Source organism: Dermacentor andersoni, chromosome 2 (assembly GCF_023375885.2).
Source record: "Dermacentor andersoni chromosome 2, qqDerAnde1_hic_scaffold, whole genome shotgun sequence".
Lineage (NCBI taxonomy): Eukaryota > Metazoa > Arthropoda > Arachnida > Ixodida > Ixodidae > Dermacentor > Dermacentor andersoni.
This window is the reverse complement of record NC_092815.1, coordinates 203,225,666-203,244,572: the sequence shown is the minus strand read 5'-3', so window position 1 is coordinate 203,244,572 and position 18,907 is coordinate 203,225,666.

Below are 18,907 nucleotides of genomic sequence, written 5' to 3'. Positions count from 1 at the left end.
TTTCATTTCTGTCGAAGGTATGTTCTCACACATAATTCTCGGCCCTCCTTGCTGGGACAAAGTATCAGAAATCGTTTTCAAACTGTGGAAGTCTGTCTGTAGGAGTGAGCTCCAGCCTACTTGCCGTGTGAACTTAGTTGCTATACTACTGCGCTGCTAACTAATGAGGCGAAGTTTAAAACTATTGTGTTCTTACATTTGTAAGCACATTCATGTAGCCCAGAGTTTTAAAATAATGCTCTGTTTTAATGCGTTCTAATGCGACTAGCACTTTCAAGATACTACAGGTACTTTGCGGGGCTTATCTATCTATCTATCTATCTATCTATCTATCTATCTATCTATCTATCTATCTATCTATCTATCTATCTATCTATCTATCTATCTATCTATCTATCTATCTATCTATCTATCTATCTATCTATCTATCCGAATATATATGTATTATAAAGGAGGTTTATTGGGGTTCGTAGCGACCGCCGGTTCTACGATGCACCGAGCACAGCTCGAGCCTCTGCTGCGCGCTTGATGCTGCCGATGCTCCTGACTGCGCGCACGTTCCTCATCTTCCTTACAATGGCCCCGCGGAAATAAACGAGCCATCCTAGCGACTTGGTTTTCTGGAAGGATGGTAGAATTGTGATACGGCTTGAGACGCTGAACGTGAACGACTTCGCGGTTACGACGTCGCATGTCGGACGGCGGCGTTAGCGGCTCAACCAGATAATTAACGGGTGATGTTCTCTCGAGAACGCGGTATCGACCGTCGTACTTCGGAAGGAGTTTTGAAGCGAGCCCAGGCGTGCGGTGTGGCACTAACAACCAGACGAGAGCGCCCGGGAGAAAAGTGGGCGTCGAGTTCTGGGCATCGTGAACGGCTTTTTGACGGTTCTGGTCGTCCGAGGTGAATCGGCGGGCAAGCTGGCGACATTCCTCTGCTTGTCTGGCGGCTTCCGAGATCGGCAGGCATTCAGATGGGTCCGGCCAGTAGGGCAGAATGGTGTCGATGGTGTGCGAAGGATGACGGCCGTAAAGAAGGTAAAAGGGTGAGAATCCTGTAGTGGCCTGAGTCGCGGTGTTGTAGGCATCGGTGACAAACTGAAGAACTAGGTCCCAATTAGAGTGATCAGGTGAGACATACATGGCGAGCATGTCACCAAGAGTTCGATTAAAGCGTTCCGTGGTACTGTTAGTCTGTGGATGATAAGCAGTGCATTTACGATGAACAATAGCGCATTCAGCAAGCAGTTGTTCGATGACTTCAGATAAGAAGGCGCGGCCTCGATCGCTTAAAAGTTCACGTGGACCTCAATGACGAAGGAGAAAACGACGAAGTAGGAAATTGGCGACCTCCTGCGCTGTAGCATTTGGTAGAGTAGCAGTCTCCGAATAACGGGTTAAGTGGTCTACCGCAACGATTATCCACCTGTTGCCGGCAGGAGTCAACGGAAGCGGCCCGTAGAGATCTATGCCCACGCGGTCAAAGGGTCGCGATGGGCATTGTAAAGGCTGGAGTTCACCGGCGGTATTGTGCGGTGGTGCTTTCCGGCGTTGGCACTCATGACAAGAGCGGACGAACTTTCGAACGAAATTATACATTCCCCGCCAGTAATAGCGGTGTCGAAGTCTTTCGTAGGTCTTGAAGACTCCCGCATGGCCACACTGAGGGTCGACGTGGAACGAGGAGCAGAGCTCTGCTCGCAAGATTCTCGGAATGACGAGTAACTAGGTGCGTCCCTCTGGGGCATAGTTGCGTCGATACAGTAGCTGGTCGCGAATCGCAAAATGAGGCACTTGGCGCCGAAGCGTACGTGACGCTGGAACTTTCGACGTATCCGAGAAAAGGTCGAGCAGAGATGCAGTCCAGGGATCATTACGCTGTGCAGCAGCGATAGTGTCAACGTCCAGAGAGGATAATGTGCACTCGCAGGGGGAGTCGTGACTGGCCTTCGGGGGAAGCGTTGATCGGGATAGCGCGTCAGCGTCGGAGTGCTTTCGCCCGGAACGGTAGACCACGCGGATGTCGTATTCTTGGATTCGCAATGCCCAGCGGGCAAGGCGGCCCGATGGATCTTTGAGCGTCGACAGCCAACATAGTGCGTGGTGGTCGGTCACTACGTCAAAAGATCGGCCGTATAAATATGGGGGAAACTTGCCAAGCGCCCACACAATGGCCAAACACTCCTTTTCTGTAACGCTGTAATTGGTCTCCGCCTTGGTTAACATGCGACTCGCGTATGCGACGACGTATTCTGGGTGGCCAGGTTGACGCTGTGCCAACACAGCGCCAAGGCCTACACCGCTTGCATCGGTATGGATTTCGGTTGGCGCTTGTGGGTCAAAATGGCGAAGAATGGTGGCGCCGTGAGAAGACGGCGCAAGGTTGTGAAGGCGTCGTCACACTCTGTAGACCATGATGAGAGATCTCTAGCGCCGCCAAGGAGCTGCGTGAGAGGCGATATAATTGACGCAAAGTTTCGAACGAATCTCCAGAAGTAAGAGCAGAGGCCGATAAAACTGCATAGCTATTTCATAGTAGTAGGTTTTGGGAACGCAGTAACAGCACGTAGCTTCTCGGGATCCGGGCGAATGCCCTCCTTTGACACGACATGGCCTAAAATTGTTAGCTGACGAACAGCAAATCTACACGTCTTCAAGTTAAGTTGCAACCCGGCGTTGGTCAAGCAAGTGAGTACGTGCTGGAGGCGGAGCAGGTGTGTTGGGAAATCAGGGGCGAACACCACAATGTCGTCAAGATAGCAAAGACATATTTTCCATTTGAGGCCACGCAGAACATTATCCATCATTCTTTCGAACGCAGCAGGTGCGTTGCAAAGTCCGAAAGGCATGACGGTGAATTCATACAAGCCGTCTGGTGTAATAAAGGCAGTTTTCGGGCGATCGGCCTCTGCCATCGGAACCTGCCAGTAGCCTGACCACAAATCCAGCGAAGAAAAGAACTCGGCTCCCTGCAAACAGTCCAGATCATCATCGATGCGTGGTAATGGGTAGACGTCCTTCAGCGTGATCTTGTTCAACCGCCGAAAGTCAACACAGAAGCGGATGGAACCGTCTTTCTTTGTGACGAGGACCACGGCAGAGGCCCATGCGCTTTGGGAAGGTTGAATGACGCCTCGACGGAGCATGTCATCGACCTGGTCTGCAATGACGCGACGTTCCGTAGCGGACACGCGATATGGTCTTTGTCGCAGGGGTGAGTGAGTGCCAGTGTCGATGGAATGCTTGACTGTCGATGCACGGTCAAGAGAGGTTTGCGCAACGTCGAAAGAAAGGCGGAAGTGCTGAAGGATTGCGACAAGTTGAGATCGCTGCGAAGGCGTCAGATCTTCGTCGATGAATGGGCTAAACACACCAGTCGATGTTGAGTCTGGTACGGAGAGGGCACTCAGTTCATGGGCGGCAGTAGAAGACACTTCTTCGAGGACGGAGACAATTCGTGTTGAATCGACCGACTCGACGTAACCAAGGCATTCGCGGTGGACCAGTGATAGCGGCGATGAAAGATGATTGTAAATGGGCATCGTGCTCACACCGGCGGCAAGGTCAAGAGCTGCAAAGGGCAAAGGAAGCGCTTTTCGGGTGACAAAGTGATGAGAGGGCATGAAGATGACCGTCCCATCGGATATGGTACTACAGAAGACTGGTACGAATGCTGACGAGCACGGGGTGATACAGGTGTCTTCTTTCACGACAAGTTTAGTGGCAGGATGAGCATCGACCGAGGCCAGGTCACCAAGGTGGAAAAGTTCAATCTCAGCCCGAGCGCAATTGATGATGGCATTGTGGCGGGACAGAAAATCCCATCCTAGAATAACGGCGTGGGAGCACGATGAAAGAACTATGAATTCAATCGTGTACAAAACGTCCTGTATGATCACACGGGCAGTACAAGCAGCGGTAGGGTGAATGGGTTGAGCACTCGCCGTTCGGAGCGACAATCCAGACAGAGACGTCGTCACTTTACGAAGCGAACGGCAAAACCTGGCATCCATAACTGAAATAGCGGCACCGGTATCGACTAAGACGACTGTATCGACATCTTCGATAAGCACATCAATGACATTGGCAGGTAAAGGAGGAGGACTTCGGCATGTCGACACTTGCGCAGTTCTTGCCTCAGGAACTGCGTCGTCTAGTTTCCCTCTTCGTTAGAGACGGGTCGTCGACGCATAGGGGAAAGCGATCGACGACGTGGGGAGGGTGACCGGAGGCGTTCGAAGCGAGGACGGCGATCAGTCTGGGAGCGAGCTGGTGATGGGTCGAAAGGTCCGTAAGGCGCATTCGAATCAGGCGGCACATAGGGCTCACGGCGATTGTCATCGAACGCCTGCGAGCGGCGGCGGCAGAACCTTGAGACATGACCGGGACACCTACATGCGAAGCATATAGGGCGATTGGTCGGCGTACGCCACGGGTTAGCGACGGCAGTGGTGGTCCAGGGGACGGGAGGTGGAGGGCGGTCACAGGCTGCTGGAAGCGACGCACGGGCACAGTGCGAGGGGCCATTGCAGCAACCGTAGCATAAGTGACTGGTGTAGCCACGACATCCTGCTGGTGAACAGCTGGCAGCGCTTCCGCGACCTCTTCATGGATCACGTTACGGATATGAGACGGCAAAGTGCTGGCAGACTCCTGAGTGACGGATACCAGAGATAGCTGTCGTGCGACTTCTTCGCGGACGAAATCCTTGATTTGCGTTATCAGGGAGGCTCGTTCTGGGCCGGTGGTAAGGCTGCAGTGTGATGCCGCATTTGGTGTGGGATGTCGCCTTGTCAGAGCTCGCTGCTTACGCAATTCATCATAGCTCTGGCACAAGCTGATGACGTCGCCAACAGTGCGCGGGTCCTTGGCCAGAAGCATTTGGAACGCGTCATCGTCGATTCCCTTCATGACGTGCTTCATCTTTTCCGCTTCCGTCATGGCAGCGTTCACGCGCCTGCACAAATCGAGAACGTCTTCTATATAGCTGGTGAATGTCTCACCCGTGTCCTGTGCGCGTGTACGCAAACGCTGCTCGGCTCGGAGTTTCCTGACGGCGGGTCGGTCAAATACTTCGGTAATCGACGTCTTGAGCGCCGACCACGTTCGGATATCCCTTTCATGATTTCTGAACCAGAGACTGGCCACGCCCGCGAGGTAGAATGACACGTAAGCCAGCTTGTCCGAGTCATTCCATTTGTTGTGAACGCTCACCCGTTCGTAGGACGACAGCCACTCTTCAACGTCGTCGTCGTCGGTTCCGCTGAAGATGGGAAGCTCCCGCTGGCGAACGGTGCCAGCGCAAGGGACGGGTGGCGATGGAAGAGTCTGCTGGTCGGCGTCCGACATGGCGGAGGGTAGCGTCCGAGAACGGAGTTCCAGGATGGTAGAGTGGAACGTTACCCCGCACGGCTCCACCACTTATAAAAGAGGTTTATTGGGGTTCGTAGCAACCGACGGTTCTATGATGCACCGAGCACAGTCCCGAGCTCGAGCCTCTGCTGCGCGCTTGATGCTGCCGATGCTGCTGACTGCGCGCACGTTCCTCATCTCCCTTACAATATATACATATATATATATTGTGAGACAAGGTTTAGGCAGCCACCACTCTACTCTCTCGAGTGAGAGCCCCTTCACCAGGCCCCAAAACGGGGATGATGAGTATGTACAGGTGAGAATATGAAGCGTATGAATAATGCTCGCACTAATTTCCACGCGCGCGCAAGCTGCCAGCCAGGCCGTGACTTAGCCAGGAGGGAAAGGCCGAACGAATCGTTTGAGGCGCGAACCGTGAACGATCTCTGAACCATGATAACGATGGTCCGAAGAAACGTCTACGGGAGTAACACGATAGTTCACGGGGATGTTTGTTCTTTAATAATGTATGGTCCAGCGAAGCTGGATTCAAACTTCTCACACAAACCGGATGTACGAATGGGCGTCCAAAGGAGCACTTCGTCCTTAGAACGAAAGGAGGCGTCGCGATGAGAGATATCGTAACGTTGCTTGCAATCTAGCTGACTGACTTCTGCGTTGAAGCCAGCACGTTGACTGCATTCCTCAAGTCTCGAGACGAACTGTTCGGGTATGCTGGCCTAGGTGTTAGTTGTGGCGTTGAAGAAAGCGGCGTCAATGGTGAATGTCGCTGAACGGCCGTAAACCAGGTAGAAAGCTGAGTACCCCGTCGTTCGTTGGAAAGCGTTGTTGTGAGCAAAGGTCACAAGAGGTAAAAGTGTGTCCCAGTTGTCGTGGTTTGACCCTATATGCATTGGTATTATATCTGTTAGAGTGCGATGAAATGGCTCTGTTAAGCCATTTGCTTGAGGGTGATATGCGGATGTCGTCTTATGAACTGTGCCACAAGCTCCGAGTGCTGCTGCGATCATTGTTGACATGAAAGTCTTGCCGTGGTCGCTTAACAGTAAACGACGTGCACCTTGACGCAGCACAATGGCATCCAGAAAGAAAGTGGCAACGTCGGAGGCCGAACTAGAGCGTAGAGGAGTGGTCTCTGCGCAACGTCTGAGCTGGTCAACAGCTGTCACGATCCATCGATGACCTGTCGGCGTTATGGCCAGAGGGCCAACTAGGTCTATCCCAACGATGGTAAACAGTGTCTGGGGACATGGGATGGGCTGTACAAGCCCAGCAGGAGGCGAAGTCGGTCGTTTCCGCCATTGAAACTGGACGCAAGAAGCTACGTACTTGGCCACGAAGGTAGAAATGCCTGGTCAAAAGAAACGGCTCCTAACGCGGTGGTATGTTTTGTGGAAACCCAAAAGGCGAGCAGATGGGTCGTCGTGAATGGATTCAAGGACTTGTGGGCGCATCGAACGTGGAAGAACAGGTACCCAGCGGTGTCCGTTGGAGTTGTAAATGTAGCCGTGCAGCACATCGCTGTCGAGCTTAAATTGTCGCAGTTGTCGACGTAATCTGGCATTTGGTGCAGAAGTAGTTCCGCACAGGCGTTGAATTATGCTGTTGTAGTAGGGGTCAGAACGTTGACATGAGGCGAGCTGAGTGACGCGATTGGAAGATAACGTGTCGGTAATGACTAGAGGTAATAACGGCACTGGATACTTAGTCTCATCATGAAGTTGCGAGCAATGGAGAGGTGTACTCGAAGATAATAGTATCAGCGGGCAGCGGGCAGCGAGAGAGAGTGTCGGCATGCTGATGTTTTTTCCCAGTGTTGTAGTCAACGTGAAAACCGTACTCTTCAAGAGGACGACGTAGCGACCAAGGCGTCCTGACAAAGTTTTGATTGACGAAACGAGCAAAAGGTTTGGTGGTTGGTTATGACCGTGAAGTCGCGTCCATAAAGATATGGTCGAAATTCTTGTATCGCCCAAACTACTGCTAGAAATTCCTGCACTTTGATCGACTAGTTCTTTTCGGCAGCCGTTAATGCGCGGCTGGCATAGGCAACAACTCTTTCTCGTGAGGTGGTGCCCCGCTTTAGAAGAACAGCACCGATCCCACCGATCCCATGACCACTAGCGTCGTTGTGCAAACAAGTTGGTGCGTTCTCATCGAAGGGACAGAGGACAGCGTCGGTGGTTAAGGCTTTTAAGGGCTTGAAAAGAAAGTTTGCAGTCGTCTGTCCAAGGAAAAGCAGTGCCCGAGGTGAGTAACTTGTGCAGCGGCGACGCCATGGCAGCAAAATGAGTGATGAAGCGGCGGAAGGAGGATGCCAGGCCCAAGAAACTTCCTAATTGTTTTCGATTTTCGAGGCGAGGGAAGCGAAGCACGGCAGCAACCTTGTCGGGATCCGGTCGAATGCCATCTTTGCTGATAAGGTGGCCCAACACGTTCATCTTCTTTCTGGCGAAATTGCACTTCTTTGTGTTGAGTCGGAGTCTAGCGTTGGAAATGCATGTGAAAACTTCGTCCAAACGCTCAAGGTGCTGACGAAAAGTTCTAGTAAAGATAATGATGTCATCTAAATAGCACAGACAGGTCTTCCACTTAAGGCTACGTAAAACTGTATCGATCATGTGTTCAAATGTTCCAGGAGCGTTACATAAACCGAAGGGCATGACGTTGAACTCGTAAAGTCCGTGTGGTGTTGCAAAGGCTGTGTTGTCCTTGTCCGCTTCGTGCATGGGGATTTGCCAGTACCCGGATCAGAGGTCTAGACTACAGAAATATTCTGCACCCTGGAGGGAGGCAATGGCATCGTCGATTCTCGGCATCGGATATACGTCTTTGCGCTTGATCTTTTTAAGGGCTCGATAATCGACGCAAAATTGTACAGAGCCGTCTTTCTTGCGAGCCAACGCAACAGGTGAGGACCAAGAACTGGACAATGGCCGAATGATGTCTCTTTTCATCATGTCATCAACGTTATCCGCAATGATTTTCCGTTCTGCGGAAGGCATTTGATACGGGCGGCGGCGTACAATCGAACTGCCTTCAGTTTCGATGCGATGTACTGCGACGGAAGTGCACCCCAGAAGCTTGAAGTGAACGTCAAATAAGGCGCTGCTTTTGCAGGTGTGCCAAAAGTATTATTTCTGCGCAGCAGTCAATTCGGGATTTATCGCGGCCGTTAAAGCAGCGGCAGCAGTATGATGATAAGTTGTGGCAGACAAAGGTGGGGATTTACTGCGAAGCGGTACCATCGAAAGAGGTTCGGTGTCAGTAAAGCAAGTCACAGTAGTGCCCTGGGAGAGCACTACTGGCGAATAAGTAGGGTTACGAACAGCGACGAATGCTCTACCGTCCTGAAACCGCCCAAGGCTAGTAGTAAGGCTAAGCCCACCAGAAATCCAGTGACCGCTCGGCGCAAGGAACACATCACCATAAGAATAGTGCCGGAAGTCAGTGTGAGAATACGCTCGTTGCCTGCGGGAATGAAGCAGTTGGTAGACGTGACGAAACGTACGCTACGAGCATCGACAGCGGGCGAAGTTTCATGTACGTCATATGAATAGTTCGCTGACAGCAAGAGATGAAAGCTGAGGCGGAGGACAGGAAGTCCCATTCCAAAATCATCGCGTAGGTACACGAAGAGAGCGCGACGAACTTAATGCGGTGAAGGATGCCACCAATGAAAACACGCACAGTGCAAACACCGGACGGCTGAACAACTGCTTTAGCACAACGAAGGGGAGGACCATTATACGATGTCTTCACTATTCGCAATCGAGAACACAAGTCAGTACCAGTAACGGAAAGCGATGCACCTATGTCACCCAAGGCTTCGGTTCGGACACCTTCAACACGCACCAAAAGTACATTAGACAGACGCTCCGAAGGAGTTTCACGTTGGCCAAAGGATGCAGCTTTCCCTCCTGAAGCTGCACCATTTAGTTTTCTGGGTGGTGATCGGAGGACGAAGTAGCCGGTTGAAGAGGGGAAGAGGATCGCCGCATCGGTGATGGTGAGCAACGACGCGGGAAACGCAATGAACCGGCAACGTTGAAGTCCTGTGGATATGGGGAACGTCGTGGATAATAATCGTAGTAAGAACGCCGACGTTGTGGTACAGGGCCAGAAACCTCATCCCTTTATAACCCGTCATAGCCATGTCAATCGTCTTGCTGATGGCGTCGGCGAAACCGTGAAATGTCGCCACGAATGCCGCAGTAGTAGCAAACCAGTCGAGGTGGGCTCCATGCGTTGTAAGACGGAAGAGGCGGTGGTCTTGCAGTGATGTGGTTCAGAGTAGAGCTGTGCACGGGCTCGGGCCGGCCCGAAAGCTCGGACCGGTCCCGACCCGGCCCGCGGGCCGGGTTCGGGCCATTTGTGGATTCTCTTAGTCGGCCTTCGGCCGGGCCCGGACCAGGCTTTCTATGTCTCATACGGACCGGTCGGGCTCCCCGATCTCGACTGCGTACCTTATGCGAAAGTATGCTTGTCGTCTCGCATGTAGGTACAGCAGGAAGTGCAATGTATTTGTTCATCAAAAATGGAATCTACAGGGACGGGAGAAAAGTTTGTTTCTTTTTGTGTCGGCGTCGCCTTATTGTAGGTCGGGCGAGCCCGGGCCGGGCCTTAACCCGGCCTAAGGCTGAGCCGGGCCGGGCCGGGCGAACTCAGGCTTCCTTAGCGTCGGACCGGACCGGGCCGCCTGTGGTAGTGTAGGGCCCGGGCCGGGCGCGGGCTCAGAATTGCGGCCCGTGCACAGCTCTAGTTCAGAGACACGTGCGGTGCAGATGCCTGTTGTGGTGGCTGCTGGGAGGGTGGCACTATCGAGGCAACCTGAGCCTAAGTTGGCGTAGGGATAGGGTGCGGGCTCGGGACTTGCGGGATGGTCTGGGAAGGTATCTGTTCCCTCACGATATGATGTAGGCCGGCACCAGGAGGCGTCAGATGGACCTCAGGAGGGTTTGACGAAGCTTGGGCGAGCAGTTCCTCACGAATGATGGAGCGAATCAAGGCACGTAGCTCGCTGTCGTTGGACGCCTTGAAATCAGATGTGCCAGGACAGGGTGTAAGCGGAGTATTCGAAGCTCCTCAAGACGCTGACACCTACTGCGACGGTAGTGGAATTCAGCACTATAGGAGCATTGATTGCCACAGTCGCAATACCCTTGAGCAGGTGGCGTACACGGTCACTCTCTGCCATCGAAATGTTCACGCGGCGGCAGAGGGCGAGGACGTCCTCTATGTACGAAGTGTAAGACTTGCCCGAGTGCTGAACACGCTAAGCAAGTTTCTTGGCGATATCAGAGCGGACAGACGAGTTCGCGAAAATCTGGCGTAGGTGGTGTTTAAAGGTGCTACAGTTGACAAAATCGAGCTCATAATTGTGAAACCAAGTATTCGGAACGCCGGTTTGGTAGAAGGCGACATGAGCAAGTTTTGCTGATTCGTTCCAGTACTTAAAGTCACTCACGCGATTGTATAGCTCCAACCAGTCTTCAACGTCGTCGCCTGGAAGCCCATCAAACACTAGTACATCTTTCTGAGGGGTGGTGACTGTCCGAGAAGGGGTACTGCAGGAACAGGCATGGTGGTTGTCGTGGTATTGGTCTGCTTGTTTTGCGACATGGTTGAGTGCAGTTGCTAGAGGCGGCTACCCGCGCGCAGTTCCAGGTGAAGCTGGAGAGACACCGGGAGCGAGAGGACGAAGAAACCGAACAGCACACTTCACCACTTGTGAGACAAGGTTAGGCAGCCAGTCCCTTCTTTATTCGCTCGAGTGAGCGCCCCATGTATGTATGTATATATATATATATATATATATATATATATATATATATATATATATATTGTAAGGGCGGTATATTTGGCTCGTAGAGCAGCAGCGATAAACTCAGCGGGCGCAGCCAGCGAACGAACTGGGTACGAGCGCCACGCGATGGCAACGGGACTTTTCAGCCTGCCGATCTTCTTCGTCGCAATCATCCTCAGAATTGAAGAGTAGCCATCCTGGCGACCTAGGAAGAGGTGGGCAGATCTTAATACTGCTTCAGGCGGTCAATGTGCACAGTCTCTCGCCCCCGACGACGCAGATCGGGAGATGCCGATACGGGTTCGACCACGTAGTTACCTGGAGATGTTTGCGCAATTACGCGGTAGGGCCCGTGGTACTTCGGGAGGAGCTTGGACGAAAGGCCAGGAGCAGCAACATGCGGGACCCAAAGCCACACGAGTGAGTCGACGCGGAAGGGGTGAGGGGGAGGATTGAAGTCATGGCGCTCTTTTTGGCAGCACTGTTGAGCAGACGTCAAAGAACGGGCCAGTTGTCGGCACTTCTCGGCGTGAGCAACCGCAGAAATAGGTGAGCGTTCAGCAGGGTCCGGCCGGTACGCGAGAACCGTATCAATGGTGCTGGAGGGATGGCGGCAGTAAAGCAGAAAGAATGGTGAGAATCCGATAGTGGCTTGAGAGGCAGTGTTATATGCGTAAGTGACGAACGGAAGTACATGATCCCAGTTGGAGTGGTCCAGTGCAACATACAATGATAGCATGTCACCAAGAGTTCTGTTGAATCGTTCTGTTAAGCCATTGGTCTGTGGATGATCAGCAGTAGTAGTGCGGTGAATAATTTGGCATTGAGAGAGGAGTGACTGCAGGATGTTCGAGAGGAATACGCGGCCCCGATTGCTCAACAGTTCACGAGGTGCGCCATGACGGAGAACGAAGTTGTTTAGAATGAACGAGGCGATCTATTTTGCTGATGCGGCAGGCAAGGCGGTGGTTTCAGCATACCGTGTCAAATGATCTACGGCGACAACATTCCATCGGTTTCCAGCGCCAGTAGATGGAAGAGGCCCGTATATATAAATGCCGACATGGTAAAATGGCTGAGCTGGGCAGGGAAGTGGTGGGAGGGATGCGGGACACATTTCCGTAGCTGGCAGGTAATGCAGTAGCGTACGCATTTGTGGACGGAGGTGTACATCCCTCGCCAATAATATCGTAGGCGAAGCCGTATGTAGGTTTTTGACACTCCGCCGTGACCACACTGCGGGTCAGAATGAAAACTGGAGCATAAATCTTTTCGAAGGTGGCGAGGCACCACTAAGAGCCATTTGCGGCCCTCATTGTGGTAGTTATGGTGGTGTAAAAGTCCGTTGCGGATTTTGAAATGCTGCGCCTGTTGGCGTAGCGTTCGAGGTGCCAAAGTTGCCGGAGGATTTCACAAACAGTCAAATATCATAACGATCCATGGGCCTTTTCGTTGCTCCGATGCCATGTCCAGGATTTGAAGTGGTGAGACGGCATGCCTATAGGTAGAAGTACTGCTCGGTGTATCGGTGTCAGAGTGTTTGCGTCCAGAGCGATAGACGACACGGATACCATATACCTGGATTAGGATGGCCCACCGAGCGAGGTGGCCCGACGGGTCGTTTAGGTTAGAGAACCAGCAAAGAGCGTGATGATCCGTCACCACATCAAAGGGTCGACCGCAGAGATATGGGCGAAATTTTGAAGAGCCCATACGATAGCCAGGCACTCTTATTCTGTTACTGAGTAACTGGCCTTAGGTTTCGTGAGGGCACGACTGCCATAAGCGACTACGTATTCGGCATTAGTGTTCCTGCGGTGTGCGAGCACGGCACCAAGGCCGACACCACTGGCGTCAATATGAAGGTCTGTAGGTGTGCTTGGATCAAAATGGCGCAAGATTGGTGGAGACGTGAGTAGGTGATGAAGAGTCGTAAAGGCATCATCAGAGGCTTCCGACAAAGCAGAAAGTTCATTGTCGTCTTGGAGAAGTTGGTTTAGCGGTGCGATCACAGTAGCGAAATTGCGAAGGAAACGTCGAAAATAGGAGCATAGGTCAAAGAAGCTGCGTAGTGCTTTCAAGTTAGTGCGCTCCGGGAATTCGGATACGGCGCGAAGTTTAGCAGTATCAGGAAGAATGCCTTCTTTGGAGACAACGTGGCCTAATATAGTCAGTTTTCGAGCTGCAAATCGGCACTTTTTTAAGTAAAGCTGGAGACTAGCATTCCGGAGACAGGTCAAAACTTGATGTAAATGCCGAAGATGGGTCGGAAAATCAGGGGAAACGACAATGTTGTCGAGGTAGCAGAGACAAGTATGCCGCTTCAGGCCGTGTAGCATGCCGTCCATCATGCGTTCAAAGGTGGCGGGCGCATTACACAGACCGAACGGCACTACAGTGAATTTATACAAGCCGTCTGGTGTTACAAATGTGGTTTTAGAACAGTCAGCGTCAGCCATGGGCACTTGCCAGTAGCTAGAGCGGAGATCTAAGGAGAAAAAAAAACTCTGCTCCTTGCAAACAGTCAAGTGCTTGGTCGATACGTGGCAACGGGTATACATCCTTTCGGGTAATCATGTTAAGGGCCCGTACATGGTCGCTCCGCCCGTCCGTTCCGCCCTCGCCCGGCCGCGTGCGGAAGCCCGAAAGGCGGACGGTGTCGCAAAATTCGATGCACGCTCAATCCGCACGACCGGAACGCACGCGCACTCCGACGCGGCCTGTTGACAGCTGGCAACCATTCGGCGGAGCAAAGGTGTTCAAGGTTGGCAACGACCTTTGACAGCAGACGACACTGGCATATTTTTGCAGATCTGATTTCAAGTTTCCGCGTTCCGGTGAAAATGCGACTCTAGGCTGCCACATTCTGTTCTGCAGCCGTATGTGTTGCATTGGCACCGTCATCCTTCGAAACATTGCACAGTCGTCTTATCTGCGCCACCTTTTACAGATGTATTGCAATCGCATCACGTCGCAGCACGCGACGTATTCTCGGATGATTACTTTCAGTGCGCGCTGCCTTGGCTGGTTGAACAAAACCTCTCTAATTATCCAACGTGCTGCGTTCTGCGTCACGCGAGACTGATAGTGTCGCCGGAAGCGCGGTTTCTGTAGTGCTAGTGACAGCTTGCAAGAATACGGAACACACGCACATCTGTCGCGGAATGCATTTGCGTAGGTCGCCAAGACGCACCTTTTTACCACTGAGCACGCGTGTGAGGCTCCGAGTACAGCTTGCTGATACGCTCGCTCGTGCTTTTTTTTTTTTTTTTCACTCTGCCAATTTTAAGAGAGTGCTTAAAGCAGTTGGATTCATGGAATGCCTTTTCCTTAAATTATTTGCTCAGCGATGACTGAAGTTCTCACCGTGTGCAAAAAAAAAGTTATGCATAAGTGGTTAACTTCATGCAGCAAGAAATTGAAGGTTAAGCAGTGAATGCACAATTCATTATGACTGGCTTAAAGCAATATGTATGTATAGCGGTGACCTTATGCAGATATATGCATACTCATGAGATATGTTTCCAAGGGGAGTACTTATTTGAAAGCATATAATTTACATTGCTGATAAGAAAACTTATTTTGAGTGAAATCAAACAATTGCATTCTTTCTTGCCAGCCTGGCTACCCAATATGTTGCCACCTTACTACTTAACATACCTAATTTAACATTTCAACAATGCACAAACATTACCAAAGCGCACAAAATTAAGTAGTACCTTGACAGGCATGCTCCCTCTCTCACCCATGGCACCAAACAAGGATGTTCGACTTGAGATTGTTTGATACTGTCGGCATCATACATGCGTGTTCTATTTTGATTGCTCTACATATAAAAAATAAGCTATACTCAGGCTATATGAGTTAGTTGGGCATGGGCTGCATGTTTATGTATTTATGTAGTAACAACCTTGCTAGCTCATGCACAGCCATATATTTAAGAAAATGAAAAATGCATAGCATAACATAAACAGCTGGCCAGTGCCTGTATTTATTTGAAAGCAAACTGGCATTATCAAGTGTAGCTTAGCAGTGAGTTCAGTGGCCTCTTGTGGTGTGAAAAGGTTGATGTAGTTATTAGTTTTGTGTTTGTCTTTCTTACTTAGTTGCTGTTTTAACATGCACATGACAATGAAATGAAGGTGCGTAGGGCAGAAGACAGGGCCACACAAAAAGCGAGGAGACATTCATTGTCATTTTTTTATTTCCATAACAAACCAGCGAATAGTTCCTTAGGTTCAGTTTTGTGAATAATGCACAAGGTGTTCTGCGTAAAACTGAAAGATTGTAGTGCTCTATTACCTATTCACTATTTGGGTAGCCAAATGAACGATACTCCCATTAGCACTGTGAGGGCACAGAAATTTGCAGTCAAGAGGCCGTAGTGGCTCAGCCTCTGTGCCAAATGTAAAATTGTTCGAAAAGAAAACATGCATACTGGTGAATTGGGTATGCATTCACATCTACTATTCAAATCCACTCATCACAAGTTATCTTTCATTCCTTGGCACATTTCTCACCATTGTACAGACTTTGTTTCAGCGCTCTGTGTGTGCAGTAATATAACTTGGTAAATCAAAGCTGCGGTTATTCAGTACACTGAAAGCAACTTTGCGTGCGGGTTAGATAATATGATGCTGCTACATATGGGTCAGCTTAGTATTATCAGCCGCTTTGTTTACTAGTTCACTGTTATGCCTGAACTATACGGTGCCACTGGACAATGCTGTATCCCTGCAGGCACGCTAGAACAGCTTGGATATGCACAAACAACCCTTTACATCGCACTTAAATTAAGGTGGTGTAGATTTGCTGTCACAATGTGCTTGTAAGCATAACTGCCGAGCATTCAAAAAAGTGTTTGAAATGTAAGGGTGGATGCTCAGGTTTGCAGGTGTGACATTTTACATTTATAGTGCAAGGACACACCGATGAACAGGAAGGATACCACACAAATCCTCGTGTTGTGACCTTGCAGTCACAATGCAAGTAGTTTTCAGTGGTTTTTAGCTATAAACATGTGAAGCAATCTGTAAATTCAAAACTGTATTAAGTAAACTGAGACACCATGAAAAGCAACATAACACTAAGGTGTACACATTTTTTTGTCACATCAGCTCTTTGCGGTGCAGGTCAAATATGTATACAAGCTATTTGTAGGAAGTAGGAAGCCTATCCAATATAAACAAGAAACTTGCAGGCAAGGTAATCACAACAAACCAGCTGAGACGGTGGTACTATTCTACTTGTTTTCGTTTGTGATAGCACAAGTGTTCCCACTTGTGCTGCTGGATGGTTGTGACTGATATGCTCGCGAAGGTTTGGGTCATTCACATTTCAAGGGATGAGTAACTGTTACATACGTAAATCATCTTCCTCTGCCTATATCAATGACTTAACTATATGTGGCAGGTTTAGCTGTGTGATTATTGGTGTAGCTGAAGTGATGTATCACACATAGTTTCCGCGCACTACCCAATTGGCGAAAAGCATGCAGGAATTGGCCTTTGAGCTATTGGTTCAGTGGTGGCTTTCCACTAAACTTACTGTTGAAGAGGCAGATTTCACTTCATCAAAAGGCCCATGTGAAAAATAGCCTAGAACTCGTGACGCCAAATACTGTCACCATGTGTGACTGAAGAACAATACGTTACAGAACAATGAGCAGTGGAATTAATCTCACTAGTATACAAAGAATTGCAGCTACATTCAGTATTTCACTGCTGGTATACTAAACACAAACCTTTATATGAGTTGTTTGGATGGCATAGTCAACACGATCCCTCTAATGAGCTGTGGCAAAAGCTATCTAAAAAGCTGCTACTCCAGGTACTGCATTGGCCTAAAATATGGATTCTCGCATGCAGTGAATACAGTTCTTAAATAGGTTTACATACAGGTATGAAATGTTGTAACTGCACCATGTGATAAAATTTCAATACGATCAGCTGAATACCACATAGAACATCTTTAATGGGTATAGTTGGTACAACGTGCCTTGATATTAGAAGTTGTGCTGTTTCATTCACACACACATGCACATAAATGCAAGGTACACATACATTTGTGTTCACATGTTACTGTGTGCATCAAATGAACAGCACCACTTATACTACAAGCCATAAAGATAAATAATTTTTTTGTACCAGTCTAATTCCTATTAGCTACGCAGTGATTTTTTTTCTCACATGCAGCAACTCAACTCCGTGCATAAGTTAAGCCATGGCTGTCATGCCCAGAAAATCATAAAATAAAGAAGTGACCATGTGTACGGGCCTAAAATTGATGGTTTGGCAATATCTTGTCTGGCTGGGTAGTTAATTTCTGTCAAAAAAAAGAACAATTCAGCATACTGACAAAGCAGTGTGGCTAACATAATATAGGGAACAGACACTCTGCCTGCAGAGTCGCTTGAAAATTTTGCCAGCAGTTCGTGCTCATTGGCTGGCTTCGGTCACATAACTAATGCTTACATAACTGTGAAAATTCGTGTTCAGGATAAACTCATAGCAGCCAATAGGCACGTTTTATATTGTGATAGCAGCTGACTTCTCATGGACAATGCACTGTGGCCATGAACATGCTAAAGAATGACAAGAGGCGAGGTCCCCCTTTCTATAGTGTGGCAGCGCAGCTGAAAACGGTTCAGTTAATGAGTGGAACCATGGCCTATTCAAAATAAAGATCAGTCAGATAGCCACTTATAGCGTCCAACATCCCACACCCACGAATGATAGGTAGCAGTAAATTTACTCGCAGATGAAAGTGCACTGGAAAAACATTTAATGGACATACTTTACAGGCCCAAGTCAGTTTAATGCACATTATTTGCTAATGACTGTTGGCAGAATGAACACGAGGAAAGAAAATAAAGCACTTATCAGGCATATAATGCTGGTACTTGTGCTATTGTTCGCTTTAAACTGAAGGCTCGTGCCAAAACAGGCGACACGAACCAGATAATCAAATAGGGTGGATAAAAAAAGTAACCACAAACTTTCGCTTACCCAATTCTGCCTGCATTAGTAACGTGGCCATGGCTGGCTAGTGAGGAAGAACTCTGGGCAAAATTTATTTCACGCAGTTCTGCTGGCTGCTAGCAGAATATTATATAACACCATACCTGTGACACTTACTTGTTACTACTCGTCCTACGTGTTCATTTTTACATTTATATTGCTTTTTGTCAGCAAGCGTAAAATTTTTAGTTAATAAGAAGGTAGTATCCAGTTCTTACCTATAACATATTCATCTACCATGCCACCGGTGTCTTCATAAACAGACGCTGTGCTTAGTCACTAGTCAAAAACAAGCAGCTCAGATTTTTGGCTACGTAAGCCACTTGCACCACAAAATATAAAGCAATTTACTTCGTGAAATCTAGAAATTCTTGATCTTCACACTAGTGTCCACATTATGAAAATCAAGGCTGCCAGAAATTTGCATTCATGACATTAGTGCTCTCAGGCGCGTCCACATTTCACGACAGCGCTGACCGTCTTGACGTATGCAATTATTATGATGTTCCCTAATTTCCCCCCACCGATAGAAGCATCTTCAACCATGCAGTAACAACTTTTGAAAGAAAAGATAGATGTACGAAGCAGAAAAGGCCGGTGTGATAGGGCTTATCTGTAAGGGTACTAAATATGAAAACGCGATCGGCAACACATCTGCACAGTTCACTTCTGAGCAAACGCACATCGCGTAGAACGAGCACTTCTA